This window comes from Oncorhynchus nerka, linkage group LG11 (assembly GCF_034236695.1).
Source record: "Oncorhynchus nerka isolate Pitt River linkage group LG11, Oner_Uvic_2.0, whole genome shotgun sequence".
Taxonomy (NCBI): domain Eukaryota; kingdom Metazoa; phylum Chordata; class Actinopteri; order Salmoniformes; family Salmonidae; genus Oncorhynchus; species Oncorhynchus nerka.
Window position 1 is genome coordinate 42180512 of NC_088406.1, and position 12723 is coordinate 42193234.

At 42.7% G+C, this 12723-nt stretch overlaps 1 pseudogene; it reads right to left on the reverse strand.

The window, feature by feature from the left end:
- Window positions 1-2921: 2921 nt before the first annotated feature.
- Window positions 2922-12723, reverse strand: part of LOC115136894 (alpha-2-macroglobulin-like) — a 40317-nt pseudogene continuing 30515 nt past the window's right edge.

Here is a 12723-nt window from a genome sequence, read left to right on the forward strand (position 1 = left end):
TTGTGATTGGAAGAATCAATGGAGATAACATTTCCAAGAGAATCAAAGAACTGAGATGTAGACTCTTCACAGTACCTAGACGTACACAATTCCCATAAAAATTAGCACTGTAGTTGGAAATTGTCCTATTCACCTTTACATTTTTAACAGTGTTACTTTTAGAGTGACATTACTCCAGTCTGAAAAAAATAAGCATAGTTCTGCTCTCCTTCTTCAAGACATTTTTTTCCGTGACCTGATGAAAGCACCCTTTGCCTTTAAATTGTACATTTTATCCAGTTTATTTTGCTACTTAATTAACTCGGATTTATCCGTGTCTGAAAGACTATTAAAAGGTCTCTGGAAGAGCCAGGTAAATCTTGATATAACAGTTCCCTCTTTTATCCTTCTGGTCTTTGCAACATCACTACTATAGATTCTTAAGTATTTATCCATTTCAAATTGTAGAAGTTCCCAGTTTGTCCTATAGAGATGTTCACTCTGGTCTTTATTGCACAAATACAGTATATAATAAAACCTATAATATTACATTTCATGTTTTAAGATGGAGCTATTAAGTTTCCAGTATGAAGCTTTGCGTTGAATGTCATTACAAGGAAATATTTTAACTTGTAAGCGAATTGCTCTTTGGGCTGTTAGAGGCGTGTCAAGAATATGAACAGATACATAATTTCTTAAGCCCTTTGAAACCAGCTAATAGTCAATAAGTGAACATCTGGTACATGTTTTGTTACACCAGGTATAGAATCTCTCAATAGGAAACCACTCTCTCCATATATCCACTAGATCAAACCTCTGCATAAATAACTTTAGACTGGCATTCAGAGAAGTAGACTGTCACGGAGGCCACCCATGAAGGGCAATATTAAAATCTCCACCTATTACTATAAGAGTAAGATTTAGGTAACCAATATAACATTTGATTTCCTACATCCTCCAGAAGGAAATCATTTTCTTGTTTTGAGTTGTACCAATACATATTTACAGTAACCAAAATTGTTTGACTAATTTCAATTACTAGACAAAGATAATGACCACTTGAGTCATGATCTGAATGAAAAATGACCGGCAAAACCATTTTTTATGTAGCGACATCTGCTGATCGTTCTGAACCATTTAAAAGCCAAATATCATTACCCCATTGGTCTACTGACATATATCTTGTATCTCCACCTTGGGTACCGCCTGCAGTTTCAGGTTCCAACGCCTCAAGTAGCTCTCTATTTCGGCGATCCATCTCCCACACGCATCCCACCTTCTTCTTTCTGGATGCGCTTTTCAAGGTGGGTAACCTTTCTTTCATATCTTTTATCTCTGCACAAGTCAACCTTATTTTTCAACGCTACAATTTGAACCGCGTTGCTACCAATAATTTCTTACCAGGGCATCAGATCTACTGTTGATTAAATGTGAAAACGTGGTATTGATGTCCGCCGAGTTGAAGTTACTATAAGACCTGCCTTTTTTAGGGGCAGGAGGTTTGCTGGAGTGATGGGTAGAGGTGGAAAGTCCTCAGTGTCCATAAGAGACAGTTGGGGAGTATCCACTGGGGCAACAGCGTAATCGTGGCAGCTAGCGATTACAACATTAGCTTGAGCTTCAGGAGCTTGTCTGGACATGTCCATTCGATGTGATGCTGTGTCCATGCTAGCCGTTTGTCTGTCTTTACGTTTCACCAGGGCTGAACTAAGCAATACGATTAAACTGTTTTAATAAATAATCTCAAATTGTTAAACAGTCAAAGGAAAGATAACTATAGCTAATTTGTAGGAGTTTAACACATTCACCATGAATTCCAAGTTTTAATACGGAGCTCGGTGAAAAGTGTGCGCTCACAGCGCCATCTTGGCGAGACCGCACGGTGCCTAGCGAGTCTAACAGCTTACCTTGCTCACCGCCTGTAATTATTATCTTAACATGATGCTCTGGCACTACCTGAAGGAGCAGAGTCTAACAGCGTACCTTGCTCACCGCCTGTAATTATTATCTTAACATGATGCTACCCTGAAGGAGCAGAGTCTAACAGCGTACCTTGCTCACCGCCTGTAATTATTATCTTAACATGATGCTACCCTGAAGGAGCAGAGTCTAACAGCGTACCTTGCTCACCGCCTGTAATTATTATCTTAACATGATGCTACCCTGAAGGAGCAGAGTCTAACAGCGTACCTTGCTCACCGCCTGTAATTATTATCTTAACATGATGCTACCCTGAAGGAGCAGAGTCTAACAGCGTACCTTGCTCACCGCCTGTAATTATTATCTTAACATGATGCTACCCTGAAGGAGCAGAGTCTAAAGCCAAGACAACTGGTAACAGTGTACCTTGCTCACTGCCTGTAATTATTATCTTAACATGATGCTACCCTGAAGGAGCAGAGTCTAACGCCAAGACAACGTATTGCATGTATTGTAATCTTTCAAATAAATGGTTAAACAAATACGTGGTGTTTCCTGTCTGAACTTGCCTCAACCACATCTTTCCATGCCTTATCTACACCATTAGCTCAATAAATGATTGTCATTAGTGCATTAGCATACATTCAAAATAGAGATTATTGAGAGAACATTTGCACATCTTCGTACAGTTGGCAACACTGATTAACAGTACATTGCAGCTCTCTGGAACTTAACAAATACAATAATTTGTTCCAAAATGTAGGCTATAGTTTTTTATCCTTTGATATGGTCTAGTATAGTGGTTCTCTTTAAATTTAATGTACCCCCCATTCACATATTGATCTGTGTATGAGTCTTCCCATTTCCCCCTTGTGGATAGGCCAGATACTGCCATGGGTACTTAGCCCAGGAAGAGACCCACTGTCTTACATAAAGCCTTTCAATACACTCCTGAGCCTATATCGTGGAACTAATTTCTTGCCACAGTGTGACATCACAACGTACACGCAAAACAATCTGGATACATTTTTTAAAGAAAAAGTGTTTTAATGAAAAACTTTGATTACAGAAAGTTACATCATTTACTTTAGAGCTTGAAAGATGTCTCAAGGGTTGCAGGTGAATGTCATTTTCTTCTTACATCTGCAGAGGGGAAAATGCAATGAATAGGTAGATATAGTACATGTAAGAAATTAATGATTTAACAAACTGACCAGCATTTGGGTAAAAGGATTGGAGGAATATTGACTCAGTTAACTAAATAATGTATAGCACATACTGTATACCATATGAGTCAGACACACCACACTACCAAAAGTATGTGGACAACTGCTCATTGAACATCTCATTCTAAAATCATGGGCATTAATATGGAGTTGGTCCCCCCTTTGCTGCTATAACAACCTCCACGCTACTCGCTTCAGCACTCGGCGGTCCTGTTCTGTGACCTTGTGTGGCCTAAAACTTTGCAGCTGAGCTGTTGTTGCTCCTAGACGTTTCCACTTCAGAACAGCAGCACCTACAGTTGACCGGGACAGCTCTCGCAGAGCAGAAATTGTATGAAATGACTATGACGTTGAAAGTCACTGAGGTCTTCAGTAAGGCCATTCTACTGCCAATGTTTCTCTACTGAGATTGCATGGCTGTGTGTTCGATTTTATACATGAAATGGCTGAATCCACAAATAGTTTTGTGCAGTGCATTCGTAAAGTATTCAGACCGCTTGAACTTTTTCCATATTTTGTTATGTTACAGCCTATTCTAAAATGGATAAAACATGTAACAAATGTCATCAATATACACACAATACCCCTAAATGACAAAGCAAAAACTTATTTTTATTTGTATAGATTCCTGCTAATTTATAAAAAATACATTTACATAAGTATTCAGACTTTGTTAAAGCACAGTTGGCAGCGATTACAGCCTCAAGTCTTCTACAAGCTTGGCACACTTGTATTTGGGGAGTTTCTCCCATTCTTCTCTGCAGATCCTTTCAAGCTCTGTCAGGTTGGATGGTCACTGTACAGCTATTTTCAGGTCTCTCCAGAGATCAAATCAAATTGTATTGGTCACATACACATGGTTAGCAGATGTTAATGCAAAGTGTAGCGAAATGCTTGTGCTTCTAGTTCCGACAGTGCAGTAATATCTAACAAGTAATTTAACAATTCCCCAACAACTACCTAATACACATAAATCTAAAGGGGTAAATGAGAATATGTACATATAAATATATAGATGAGCGATGGCCGAGCGGCATAGGCAAGGTGCAATAGATGGTATAAAATACATTATATACTGTACATATGGTATGAGTAATAAGAATATGTAAATGTTGTTAAAGTGGCAGTATTTAAAGTGACTAGTGATCCATTTATTAAAGTGGCCAGTGATTGGATCTCAATGTAGGCAGCAGCCTCTCTGAGTTAGTGATTGCTGTTTAGTAGTCTGATGGCCTTGAGATAGAAGCTGTTTTTCAGTCTCTCGGTACCAGCTTTGATGCACCTGTATGAACCTCGCCTTCTGTATGGTAGCGGTGTGAACAGGCAGTGGCTCGGGTGGGTGTTGTCTCTTTGGCCTTCCTGTGACATCGAGTGCTGTAGGTGTCATGGAGGGCTGGTAGTTTGCCCACGGTGATGCGTTGTGCAGACCCTCTGGAGAGCCTTGCTGTTGAGGGCGGTGCAGTTGCCATTCCAGGCCAAACCAGGCCGTGATACAGCCTGACAGGAAGCTCTCGATTGTGCAACTGTAAAAGCTTGTCAGGGTTTTGGGTGACAAGGAACATTTCTTCAGCCTCCTGAGGTTGAAGAGGCGCTATTGCGCCTTCTTCGCCACACTGTCTGTGTGCGTGGACCATTTCAGTTTGTCTGATGTATACGCAGAGGATCTTAAAACTTTTCACCTTCTCCACTGCTGTCCCTTCGATGTGGATGGGGGGTGCTCCCTCTGCTGTTTCCTGAAGTCCACGATCATCTCCTTTGTTTTGTTGACATTGAGTGAGAGGTTGTTTTCCTGACACCACACTCTGAGTGCCCTCACCTTCTCCCTGTGGGCTCTCTTGTCGTTGTTGGTAATCAAGCCCACTACCGTTGTGTCATTTGCAAACTTGATGATTGAGTTGGAGGCGTGCATGGCCACGCACTCGTGGTGAACAGGGAGTACAGTACAGGAGGGAGCTGAGCATGCACTCTTGTGGGTCCCCAGTGTTGAGGGTCAGCGAAGTGGAGATGTTGTTTCCTACCTTCACCACCTGGGGGCGACCCATCAGAAAGTCCAGGACCTAATTGCACAGGGCGGGGTTGAGGCCCAGGGCCTCCAGATTGATGATGAGCTTGGAGGGTACTATGGTTTTGAATGCTGAGCTGTAGTCAATGAACAGCATTCTTACATAAGTATTCCTCTTGTCCAGATGGGATAGGGCAGTGTGCAGTGTGATGGCGATTGCATCATGTGTGGACCTGTTGGGGCTGTATGCAAAGTGAAGTGGGTCTAGGTTGGCCGGTAAGGTGGAAGTGATATGATCCTTGACTAGTCTCTCAAAGCACTTAATGATGACAGAAGTGAGTGCTACGGGGCGATAGTCATTTAGTTATTTTTGTAGTCCGTGATCTCCTGTAGACCCTGCCACACACGTTTTGTGTCTGAGCCGTTGAATTGCGACTCCACTTTGTCCCTGTACCAGCATTTCGCTTGTTTGATTGCCTTGCGGAAGGAATAACTACATTGTTTATATTCAGCCATATTCCCAGTCCTCTTTCCATGGCTAAATGCGGTGGTTCGCACTTTCAGTTGCCATCCATCCATGCTGTTAGTTTTGCGAGAATGCCACTATCCATCCACGGTTTCTGGTTAGGGTATGTTTTAAATAGTCACAGTGGGTACCACATCTCCAATGCACTTCCTTATAAACTCACTCACAGAGTCAGCAATACTGTATGTCGGGTGAGCAGAAGGACTTGAGTTCCTGTATGTTCTTATGATTACACCATGAGTCGTTAATCATGAAGCATACACCCCCGCCCTTCCTCTTCCCAGAGAGGTGTTTATTTCTGTTGGCGTGAAGCATGGAGAAGCCCGGTGGCTGAACGGATTCCGACAACATCTCCCGAGAGAGCCATGTTTCTGTGAAACAGAGAATGTTACAATCTCCGATGTCTCTCTGGAATGCAACCCTTGCTCAAATTTCATCGACCTTCTTGTCAAGAGACTGGACATTGGAGAGTAGTATACTCGGGAGCGGTGAGCGACGTGCACGTCTAGGGAGCCTGACCAGGAGGCCGCTCCGCCTGCCCCTTCTGCAGCGCCGTTGTTTTGGGTCGGCTTCTGGGATTAGATCCATTGTTCTGGGTGGTGGTCCAAACAGAGGATTCGCTTCGGGAAAGTTGTATTCCTGGTCGTAATGTTGGTAAGTTGATGTCGCACTTATATCCAATAGTTCTTCCCGGCTGTATGTAATAAGACTTAAGATTTCCTGGGGTAACAATGTAAGAAATAATACATAAAACAACAAAATACTGCACAGTTTCTGTTACGTTCCCCAGTTTCTGTGTTGTGGTTTGTGTATTTTCATGTATGTATTTCAGGAAATGGCTTCCTGAAATTCTCCCCAAGCAGCTGATTGGTCAGCCCCATTGATGATTGGAGAGCTGACCCCGCCCCCTTGTCAAGACGCAGCTGTCTCCAATTACCAACTCCTTCTGAAGCTATATAAGTTCTGTTGCTCCGAAGAGAGAGGAGGCTGATGACAGAGGGGTATATCATATTTTGGTTGTTTTTCAGAGAGATTAGATACTTTTGTATGTACTATGTTAGTTGTTGCTGAGAGAGGTGATTGGTATGTTCCGGGTTAGGTTGGTGCTCAGAGAGCGAGAGCTTCTTTAATGTCCGGAGTTAGTTTTTTCTCAGTTTTGTTGTGAAGTAGTTTGTAATATTCTGTTTCATTTGTTCCCAGGGGGGAAGGGGAAGGCACCTAGGGAGTGCTTAGGCAAAAGGCCCACGGGCATACATAGACCCATAGTATATACTCTGTCTATGCACACTAGGTAAGACCTGGGCGGACCACCCCCTGTATTTTGGTTAGCGCACCAGGTGGTGCTAAGTTAGATAAGTAGTGGGTAGGCAGGTAAGATAGGAGGGGGGCTTTGACATTTACTTTCTTTGCTTTGGTTCCGTCCAGCCCCTTTTCCCTGTATCACTGTGTGAAGGAATACATTCCCAGTAAACGGTAAATTCTCTGCCTTTTGTCATCCTTACTCGCACCTACAGTCCCATACCTCTTTCACACCACGGAGAGTTGAGTTGTAGCAGGGTGTTACGTTCCCTCTTCCTAGAGGCGTATGTAACAGTTTCCTAAGGACTCGAAGCGAGGCGACAATCTCTGTCAGCAGCATCTTGCTAACTTTAGGTGGGTTCAAATCCGGGCTCTGGCTGGGCCAATCACGGACCTTCAGATACAGGTCCCGAAGCCACTCCTGCATTGTCTTGGCTGTGTGCTTAGGGTTGTTGTCCAGTTGGGTGAACCTTCGCCCCAGGCTGAGGTGCTGAACAGGTTTTCATCAAGGATCTCTCTGTGCTTTGCTCTGTTCATCTTTCCCTCGATCCTGACTAGTCTCCCAGTCCCTGCCGCTGAAAAACATACCCACAGCATGATGTTGCAACCACCATGCTTCCAGACGTGACGCTTGGCATTCAGGCCAAAGAGTTCAATCTTGGTTTCATCAGACAAGAGAATCTTGTTTCTCATGGTCTGAGTCATTTAAGTGACTTTTGGCATACTCCAAGCGGGCTGTCATGTGCCTATTACTGAGGAGTGGCTTCCGTCTGGCAACTATACCATAAAGGCCTGATTGGTGGAGTGCTGCAGAGATGGGACAACCTTCCAGAAGGACAACCATCTCCACAGAGGAACTCTGGTGCTCTGTCAGAGTGACCATCGGTTCTTGATCACCTCCCTGACCCAAGGCCCTTCTCCCCCGATTGCTCCATTTCGCCAGGCAGCGAGCTCTAGGAATAGTCTGGGTGGTTCCAAACTTCTTCCATTTAAGAATGATGAAGACCACTGTGTTCTTGGGGACCTTCAATGCTGCAGAAATGTATTGGTACCCTTCCCCAGATCTATGCCTCGACTCAATCCTGTCTCAGAGCTGTACGAACAATACTTTCGACCTCACGGCTTGGTTTTTGCTCTAAAATGCACTGTCAACTATGGGACCTTATATAGACTGTGGGCCTTTCCAAATCATGTCCAAGCAATTTAATTTACCACAGGTGGACTCCAATCAAGTTGTAGAAACATCTCAAGAAGGATCAATGGAAATAGGATGCACCTGAGCTCAATTTCGAGTCTCATAGCAAAGTGTCTGAATACTTATATGGCATCTGTTTTTTATTTGTAATACATTTGCAAACCTTTGTCATTATGGGGTATTTAAAAAAATATATATATATATATTTTTTTTTAATTCACCTTTTATTTAACCAGGTAGGCTAGTTGAACAAGTTCTCATTTACAACTGCGACCTGGCCAAGAAAAAGCAAAGCAGTGCGACAAAAACAACAACAGTTACACATGGAATAAACAGTCAGTAACACAATAGAAAAATACTATATACAGTGTGTACAAATGAGGTAAGATAAGGGAGGTAAGGCAATAAATAGGCCATAGTGGTGAAATAATTACAATTTAGCAATTAAACACTGGAGGGATAGATGTGCAGAACATGAATGTGCAAGTAGAGATACTGGGGTGCAAATAAAACAAAATAAATAAATAACAGTATGCGGATGAGGTAGTTGGATGGCCTATTTACAGGTGCAGTGATCTGTGAGCTGCTCTGACAGCTGGTGCTTAAAGTTAGTGTGGGAGATATGAGGCTTCAGTGATTTTTGCAATTCATTCCAGTCATTGGCAGCAGAGAACTGGAAGGAAAGGCGGCCAAAGGAGAAGTTGGCTTTGGGGGTGACCAGTGAAATATACCTGCTGGAGCGCGTGCTCTAGGTGGGTCCTGCTATGGTGACCAGTGAGCTGAGATAAGGCGGGGCTTTACCTAGCAAAGACTTATAGATGACCTGGAGCCAGTGGGTTTGGCAACGAATATGAAGCGAGGGCCAGCCAGGATAGTCAGTTTTACGAGGGTTTGGCAGCATGAGTGAAGGATGCTTTGTTGCGAAATAGGAAGCTGATTCTAGATGTCATTTTAGATGTAATTTTGTATTGGAGATGCTTAATGTGAGTCTGGAAGGAGAGTTCACAGTCTAACCAGACACCTAGGTATTTGTAGTTGTCCACATATTCTAAGTCAGAACCATCCAGAGTAGTGATGCTGGATGGGCGGGCAGCTCGGTTGAAGAGCATGCATTTAGTTTAACTTGCATTTAAGAGCAGATGGAGGCCACGGAAGGAGAGTTGTATGGTATTGAAGCTCATCTGGAGGTGAGTTAACACAGTGTCCAAAGAAGGGCCAGAAGTATACAGAATGGTGTTGTCTGCGTAGAGGTGGATCAGAGAATCACTAGCAGCCAGAACGACATCATTTGATGTATACAGAGAAAGGAGTCAGCCCGAGAATTGAACCCTGTGGCATAGAGACTGCCAGAGGTCCGAACAACAGGCCCTCCGATTTGACACACTGAACTCTATCTGAGAAGTAGTTGGTGAATCAGGCGAGGCAGTCATTTGAGAAACAAAGGCATTGTCTATTGTCTGTAGATTGATGTTAAAAATGTTAATTTAATACATTTTAGAATAAGGCTGTAACGTAACAAAATGTGGAAAAAGTGAAGGGGTCTGAATACTTTCCTAATGCACTGTATAGCGTATCTAAAATGATCATTAATTCAAGATTTTAAATAGATTACCAGCTTGTAACCCCTACTTGCAAAGGAAGACATATTCTGTCTCTGCCTGGTCACCTGAATAAAATCACAAGACAGGTAAGTCCCAGTAAATGAACACAAGTTAACCAAATGTTAGTAATAAGAAGAGCGAAAAATACTTTGGGGAGGGGGTTTAGGTTTAAACTTACTTGGCTGGTAGTAGTCGTAGATCTTGATCACCGCTGGCTTTAGATTCTTTACTCGGACCTCCTGCGTGATGTCCAGTGTGTGGTTGAAAGGAAATAATGATGGTAACTGTTCGGAGGAAAAAACATTGGTCACAATTATTTAAACGTTATTCAAAAGTTTCCAATCAACTTTGCTGACTGAAGGACATTCCACACAAAACAATTCCAGAGTAGATATACAGTACAAGTCTAAAGTTTAGACACACCTGCTCATTCAAGGGTTTTTCTTTATGTTTACTATTTTCCACATTGTAGAACAATAGTGAGGACATCAAAACAATTAATAACACATATGAAATCATGTAGTAACCAAAAAAGTGTTAAACAAATATTATATTTGAGATTATTCAAAGTAGCCACCCTTTGCCTTGCACACACACTTGGCATTCTCTCTACCAGCTGCATGGAATGCATTTTAAAGAACAGGTGTGCCTTGTTAAAAGTTAACTTGTGGAATTTATTTCCTTCTTAATGCGTTTGAGCCAATCAGTTGTGTTGTGTCAAAGGTAGGGGTGGTATACAGAAGATAGCCCTATTTGGTAAAAGACCAAGGCCATATTAATTTTTAACGAACTCTATCTACATGTATAGTTGAAGTCTTAAGTTTACATACACCTTAGCCAAATACATTTAAACTCAGTTTTTCACAATTCCTGACATTTAATACTAGTAAAAATTCCCTGTTTTAGGTCAGTTAGGATCACCACTTTATTTTAAGAATGTGAAATGTCAGAATAACAGTAGAGAGAATGATTTATTTCAGCTTTTATTTCTTTCATCACATTCCCAGTGGGTCAGTGGTTTACATACACTCAATTAGTATTTGTTAACATTGCCTTTAAATTGTTTAACTTGGGTCAAATGTTTCAGGTAGCCTTCCACAAGCTTCCCACAATAAGTGAATTTTGGCCCATTCCTCCTGACAGCTGGTGTAACTGAGTCAGGTTTGTAGGCCTCCTTGCTCGCATACGCTTTTTCAGTTCTGCCCACACATTTTCTATGGGATTGAGGTCAGGGCTTTGTGATGGCCACTCCAATACCTTGACTTTGTTGTCCTTAAGCCATTTTGCCACAACTTTGGAAGTATGCTTGAGGTCATTGTCTATTTGGAAGACCTATTTGCGACCAAGCTTTAACTTCCTGACTGATGTCTTGAGATGTTGCTTCAATATATCCACATAATTTTCCAACCTCATGATGCCATCTATTTTGTGAAGTACACCAGTCCCACCTGCAGCAAAGCAGCCCCACAACATGATGCTGCCACCCCCGTGCTTCACGTTTGGGATGGTATTCTTCGGCTTGCAAGCCTCCCCATTTTTCCTCCAAACATAACGATGGTCATTATGTCCAAACAGTTCTATTTTTGTTTCATCAGACCAGAGGACATTTCTCCAAAAAGTACAAACTTTGTTCCCATGTGCAGTTGCAAACCGTAGTCTGGTGGTTTTGGAGCAGTGGCTTCTTCCTTGCTGAGCGGCCTTTCAGATTATGTCGATATAGGACTCGTTTTACTGTGCATATAGATACTTTTGTACCTGTTTCCTCCAGCATCTTCACAAGGTCCTTTGCTGTTATTCTGGGATTGATTTGCACTTTTCGCACCAAAGTACAATCATCTCAAGGAGACAGAACGCGTCTCCTTCCAGAACAGGAATGACGGCTGCATGGTCCCATGGTGTTTATACGTGCGTACTATTGTATACAGAATATTTCAAGAACTTTGAACGTTTCTTAAAGTGCAGTCGAAAAACCATCAAGCGCTATGATGAAACTGTCTCTCATGAGGACCGCCAAAGGAAAGGAAGACCCAGAGTTACCTCTGCTGCAGAGGATAAGTTCATTAGAGTTTACTGCACCTCAGATTGTAGGCAAAATAAATGCTTCACAGAGTTCAAGTAACAGACACATCTCAACATCAACTGTTAAGAGGAGACTGCGTGAATCAGGCCTACATGGTTCAATTGCTGCAAAGAAACAACCACTAAAGGACACCAATAAGAAGAAGAGACTTGCTTCGGCCAAGAAACATGAGCAATGGACATTAGATCAGTGGAAATCTGTCCTTTGGTCTGATGAGTCCAAATTTGCTAAAGAAAAAAAGTTTGTTCCAACTGCAATGTCTTTGTGAGACGCAGTGTCATGTTATGTCTTGTCCCTGTGCTTTCTCTTCTCTTCGTTTCCCCCTGCTGGTCGTATTAGGTTACTATCTCTCTCTCTCTCTATCGTTCCGTTCCTGCTCCCAGCTGTTCCCCATTCTCCTAACGACCTTGTTTACTCTCTCACACCTGTCTCCTCTTTTGCCCTCTGATTAAGTCTCTATTTCTCTCTCTGTTTCTGCTTCTGTCCTTGTCGGATTCTTGTTTGCTTTGCCCTTGTCCCGTCCTGTCGTAATCTGCCTCTTCATCAGATGCTGCGTGTGAGCAGGTGTCTCTGTCCTCTACGGCCCGCGCCTACCCAGAGGGACCTGCAGTCTGTTGCCGCTAGCCCTGCAATTCTCCTCTACTACTAGAAGGAGGACTCTCCTGCAAAGATAGAGGATTTATGTTTTCCCTGTTTGGACATCTCCTGTAAAGATTGAGGATTTATGTTTTCCCTGTTTGGACATTAAAAGACTCTGTTTCTGTTGAATCGCTGTTGGGTCCTCACTCACCTGCATAACAGAAGAATCCGACCAAGAATGGACCCAGCGACTTCGGATCATCTCTACTCAGCCGTCGAGATCCAGGGAGCGATGCTAGGCAGACACGAGCAGGAA